The sequence below is a fragment of the Protomyctophum parallelum genome (genome assembly GCF_964188405.1).
Source record: "Protomyctophum parallelum genome assembly, chromosome: 3".
Taxonomy (NCBI): Eukaryota; Metazoa; Chordata; class Actinopteri; order Myctophiformes; family Myctophidae; genus Protomyctophum; species Protomyctophum parallelum.
Genome location: NC_139698.1, coordinates 4,444,542 through 4,450,781, shown reverse-complemented (window position 1 = coordinate 4,450,781; position 6,240 = coordinate 4,444,542). Strand labels below are relative to the sequence as shown.

The following is a 6,240-nucleotide window of genomic DNA, read 5'->3' as shown; positions in this document are numbered from 1 at the left end:
AGAACCCCTGCTCTATAGTAGGGAGGATTATCGCAAAAAAAGGGGAAAAAAAGTGATATTTGAATTAAGTGAAATCACTGAATATACCTTTAATAGTATTTTGGTCTAAATGGTCTGTCTGTTTTCTTTTAGTTACCTTGTAGTTTTTGTTACCTTGTAGTTTTTGTTATACCTTGTAGTTTTTGTTACCTATTCAGTATTTTAGCCGTGACGTGAGCGCCCCCCTCCTGAGATACTTCCGGGTCCTACTTTTGTGTCGCTTTTGTGTCCCCATAGAGTTATACTGTGACGCTCCGTCAGACTAAATCTGAGACGAAAACAACCACGAAAGTCTCATTTTACCGCTTTCCTCGCAACAACAAAGCTGTGCTGCTCTCCCAAATCTGGCTGTGACAGGCCGTCTGCCCCACACGGAATACTATCGCCATTTTATTTTATTGTGTCAACTAAATCCTCATTAATGCAAACTAGATTCAACATACTCAAGCCTGCACGCATTCTAAATATGCCCCCGAAATATTGTACTGAGCAAATGGACTGTTACCACCTTCAATAATAATGATAATAATAGTCTTTATTGTCTCCACATCATATATTTTTATTATCATGGACACATGCACAAAACATTAATAATTCTACTCGAGTTGGAAGCATTAAGACCCATTTTAACCCTCAATGGCTTCCTTTCTGAAAAATAGCGTCATTGTAAAAAGATTCACGCGTTTAGATATTCAATTTACAATGGGATGCGGACGGGAGCTGGTGCCACTTGGACCCGGACGTAACGTAGCACTACAAAATGACGTCGGACTTAAATACTGAATAATTGTTTGTTACCTTGAAGTTTTTGTTACCTATAGTTGTTTTGTTACATTGTGGTTGTACTGTTAAGTAACTTCAAAATTAACCATAACAATGCATGAAAAAATATTATTGTATTATTATTATACAATATTGTGTATCGTGATACTGCTTGAAAAAATAACATCGTGATTGTTATTATATTTTCTCCATTCCGCCCACCCACCCATCGATGAAGAGGACCTGATTGAGCACCAATCGGATGAAGAGGACCTGATTGAGGGCCACTCGGATGAAGAGGACCTGATTGAGCGCCAATCGGATGAAGAGGACCTGACTGAGGACCAATCGGAGGAGCCGATTGAGGACAGCTGGTGCGTGGTGGAGCTGTGCGTGGAGCGTCTGGAGGTGGAGGCCCAGGAGATGTCGGAGAACGTGCTGGCTCAGGCCCTGGCACAGCTGTGCTGGGAGACACAGCTGCCCTACATCGACGACATCGACTCCTACTACGTCATCTGAATGTCTTCCTAGTCTATACTTTGTCATCTTTTTTTTAATCTCAATTTTTATCCCACGATTTTTCTTTTTTCACCCACTGTCCTTCATGCTAATAATGGTATTCGTTTCGGCTGGCCAGGGGGAGGCAGTATAGAGACCAGTTCCTTTCCCCTCTATCAGGCGCCCCGGCTGGCCAGGGGGAGGCAGTATAGAGACCAGTTCCTTTCCCCTCTATCAGGCGCCCCGGCTGGCCAGGTGGAGGCAGTTTAGAGACCAGTTCCTTTCCCCTCTATCAGGCGCCCCGGCTGGCCAGGGGGAGGCAGTTTAGAGACCAGTTCCTTTCCCCTCTATCAGGCACCCCGGCTGGCCAGGGGGAGGCAGTTTAGAGACCAGTTCCTTTCCCCTCCATCAGGCGCCCCGGCTGGCCAGGGGGAGGCAGTTTAGAGACCAGTTCCTTTCCCCTCCATCAGGCGCCCCGGCTGGCCAGGGGGAGGCAGTTTAGAGACCAGTTCCTTTCCCCTCTATCAGGCGCCCCGGCTGGCCAGGGGGAGGCAGTTTAGAGACCAGGATTACTGTACAAAGGGGGACACGGGGAGAACATGCGAACCCCACACAGAAAGGCCCTTATTTCGCCAACCCCGCCTCGGGTATGGGCACTGATGATGTGGAGGAGAGAATTAACATGGACGCTGTGGGCGCTGTCCTTTTAATGAATGATAGACTCATTGGAAACACACGTCTCTGCTTCTGGTGACTGATATTGTCCTTCTGAACGTTAGACTGGTTGGAAACACAGGTCTCTGCTTCTGGTGACTGATATTGTCCTTCTAATGAACGTTAGACTGGTTGAAAACACAGGTCTCTGCTTCTGGTGACTGATATTGTCCTTCTAATGAACGTTAGACTGGTTGAAAACACACGTCTCTGCTTCTGGTGACTGATATTGTCCTTCTAATGAACGTTAGACTATAGTTGAAAACACACGTCTCTGCTTCTGGTGACTGATATTGTCCTTCTAATGAATGTTAGACTGGTTGGAAACACACGTCTCTGCTTCTGGTGACTGATATTGTCCTTCTAATGAATGTTAGACTGGTTGGAAACACACGTCTCTGCTTCTGGTGACTGATATTGTCCTTCTAATGAATGTTAGACTCATTGAAAACACACGTCTCTGCTTCTGGTGACTGATATTGTCCTTCTGATGAATGTTAGACTAGTTGAAAACACACGTCTCTGCTTCTGGTGACTGATATTGTCCTTCTAATGAATGTTAGACTAGTTGAAAACACACGTCTCTGCTTCTGGTGACTGATATTGTCCTTCTAATGAACGTTAGACTATAGTTGAAAACACACGTCTCTGCTTCTGGTGACTGATATTGTCCTTCTAATGAACGTTAGACTGTCATGAAAGTCGAAGTGATGAAAGAAAAGAAAAAAACATTAAATAATACAGACTAAAATGGACCTGGAAGCATGTCAAAATCGAAGCTGATGAATGCCTTCTCTCTCTCTCTCTCTCTCTCTCTCTCTCTCTCTCTCTCTCTCTGATTGGTTGGGATCTGTGTCCCTGCCTGTCAGTCACTGTGGAGGGAGGGGCCAGGCTGTATGGGGTCAGGAAGTCAGTATGACTGTTCAGTGTAGTTCACTCATAGACAGAAGCAATCCACACTCATCGTCTATACATACACATACTACACGGTAAGATGGTTCCTTTTAACTCATTCTGACTTGAGATCAGATTCTAAAAATGTCTTCTACATCCTGACAGTTTTCTGAAAAAGCTATGTTTCTATGTCAGTCAGTCGTTCTTCGATTTTTCAAAAATAGCAGACCTACAAGCTCATAGCGCGCCACTCGGTGGCGCGCTATGGGCTTGTAGATCTGCTATTTTTCAATAGCTAAAGCATAACATAACATAATAATCATAATAATATGCTGTGTTTTCTTTATTTGACACAAATCTCAAAGTGTTGCATAAAAGAGGATGGATATAAAAGACCTGGTTGTAGAATTAGGTTTTAATGTGTTCATTATGTGGTGTCTCCCTTTATGTCAGGCTGGTGTGGTTTAAGGAAAGAAATGTATTTTGTGATCATAAAAAAAATTAAAGTTTGTTATACCGAGTGGATTCTTAAACCTGTGTAATATGATGAAAGAAAGAAAGAAAGAAAGACTGGGAAACGGCGTTGAGGCATTTATTTACTGCTGAAAGCGCCCTTTCTGTCAGACTGAATGTATTATCATTATTAATGTTACTACTATAGTATAATTTCTTCTTCTTCTTATTATGATTATGATTATTATGTGTTATTTTCATTATATGTGTTATTCTTTTCATAAGCTCACTTGGCAGCTTTTAGGAAGGCCACTCGATAAGCCCCTTTGGATATTATTTTTTCTCGCCCTTCCGGCACATTGTTTTTCTGATATATTTGCATACAAACGTATTTCATTCATTCCTTACTTAGTTACTTAGTTACTTACTTACTTAATTACTTACTTACTGTCATCATCATCACCTTTAACTATACAGTTGAGGGCAAGCCCTCATTTAGCTCAGGTTACAATACAATATGTAGACGTTACACTACACACAATACAGTCAAAAACAATACATCCAACACAACATTATTATACATCAGGATAAATGACAAAGGAACTTCATGCTGAACCACCAGTCAATGAAATGAATCAATTGAAGCATGCAGGATCAATCACTGTGATAAAAAGAGCATTCCTTTGAACTATGAGGTCAAAGGATGCCGTTCATTCCACGACGTTGGGCTGACAGAGAGAGAAAGCTGCCTTTGCCCAACTCAGTCTGAGCCTATGATGAACCTTAACCCATTCTGAACGGGAACCCATTTTGGTGTTATAGCATCATGTTATGCTTTAGCTATTGAAAAATAGCAGATCTACAAGCTCGTAGCGCGCCACCGAGTGGCGCGCTACGAGCTTGTAGGTCTGCTAACTTTTTGAAAAATCGAAGAACGACTGACATTTTTAGAATCTGATCTCAGGTCAGAATGGGTTGAGCCCATGAGCCATTTAGACCTGAGAAAGGATATTCTACAAAATGCCTTCTAAATCCCGACAGTTTTCTGAAATGTTTGTGAGTCGATTTGAGCAAAGATTTTAGTTAAAAAATGCTCGCTCTGAATGAATATATATAGAGGTTATATGCACATACATAAACTCATTGAGTGGCAAAGTGATCTGACAAAGTGAATTTAATGTTGTTTAAAGTAATTTAATGCAATCAAATTGGACTTTTCTGTTTGGATGAATGGGCTGTCAAGGCCAGAATGTATAGTTTTCTGTTTGGATGTATGGGGCTGTCAAGGCCAGAATGTATAGTTTTCTGTTTGGATGTATGGGCTGTCAAGGCCAGAATGTATAGTTTTCTGTTTGGATGTATGGGGCTGTCAAGGCCAGAATGTATAGTTTTCTGTTTGGATGTATGGGCTGTCAAGGCCAGAATGTATAGTTTTCTGTGTGGATGTATGGGGCTGTCAAGGCCAGAAAGTATAGTTTTCTGTTTGGATGTATGGGGCTGTCAAGGCCAGAATGTATAGTTTTCTGTTTGGATGTATGGGGCTGTCAAGGCCAGAAAGTATAGTTTTCTGTGTGGATGTATGGGGCTGTCAAGGCCAGAATGTATAGTTTTCTGTTTGGATGTATGGGGCTGTCAAGGCCAGAAAGTATAGTTTTCTGTGTGGATGTATGGGGCTGTCAAGGCCAGAATGTATAGTTTTCTGTGTGGATGTATGGGGCTGTCAAGGCCAGAATGTATAGTTTTCTGTTTGGATGTATGGGGCTGTCAAGGCCAGAATGTATAGTTTTCTGTGTGGATGTATGGGGCTGTCAAGGCCAGAATGTATAGTTTTCTGTGTGGATGTATGGGGCTGTCAAGGCCAGAATGTATAGTTTTCTGTTTGGATGTATGGGCTGTCAAGGCCAGAATGTATAGTTTTCTGTTTGGATGCATGGGGCTGTCAAGGCCAGAATGTATAGTTTTCTGTGTGGATGTATGGGGCTGTCAAGGCCAGAATGTATAGTTTTCTGTTTGGATGTATGGGGCTGTCAAGGCCAGAAAGTATAGTTTTCTGTTTGGATGAATGGGGCTGTCAAGGCCAGAAAGTATAGTTTTCTGTTTGGATGAATGGGCTGTCAAGGCCAGAATGTATAGTTTTCTGTTTGGATGTATGGGGCTGTCAAGGCCAGAAAGTATAGTTTTCTGTTTGGATGAATGGGGCTGTCAAGGCCAGAAAGTATAGTTTTCTGTTTGGATGAATGGGGCTAACAAAGGCCAGAAAGTATAGTTTTCTGTTTGGATGTATGGGGCTGTCAAGGCCAGAAAGTATAGTTTTCTGTTTGGATGAATGGGGCTGTCAAGGCCAGAATGTATAGTTTTCTGTTTGGATGTATGGGGCTGTCAAGGCCAGAATGTATAGTTTTCTGTTTGGATGAATGGGGCTGTCAAGGCCAGAATGTATAGTTTTCTGTTTGGATGAATGGGCTGTAAAGGCCAGAAAGTATAGTTTTCTGTGTGGATGTATGGGGCTGTCAAGGCCAGAAAGTATAGTTTTCTGTGTGGATGTATGGGGCTGTCAAGGCCAGAAAGTATAGTTTTCTGTTTGGATGAATGGGGCTGTCAAGGCCAGAATGTATAGTTTTCTGTGTGGATGTATGGGGCTGTCAAGGCCAGAAAGTATAGTTTTCTGTGTGGATGTATGGGGCTGTCAAGGCCAGGAAGTATAGTTTTCTGTGTGGATGGATGGGGCTGTCAAGGCCAGAAAGTATAGTTTTCTGTGTGGATGTATGGGGCTGTCAAGGCCAGAAAGTATAGTTTTCTGTTTGGATGTATGGGGCTGTCAAGGCCAGAATGTATAGTTTTCTGTTTGGATGTATGGGGCTGTCAAGGCCAGAATGTATA

The 6,240-nt window shown here is 42.5% G+C and overlaps 1 protein-coding gene across 1 annotated transcript in view; it reads left to right on the top strand.

The window, feature by feature from the left end:
- The first annotated feature begins 2,972 nt into the window (after positions 1 to 2,972).
- hcst (hematopoietic cell signal transducer) overlaps positions 2,973 to 6,240 on the top strand; it is a 12,485-nt gene continuing 9,217 nt past the window's right edge. Inside the window, exon 1 of the mRNA XM_083760837.1 lies at positions 2,973 to 3,002. The gene's annotated coding sequence lies outside the window, so the exon portion shown is untranslated. The remainder of the gene's footprint in view (positions 3,003 to 6,240) is intronic.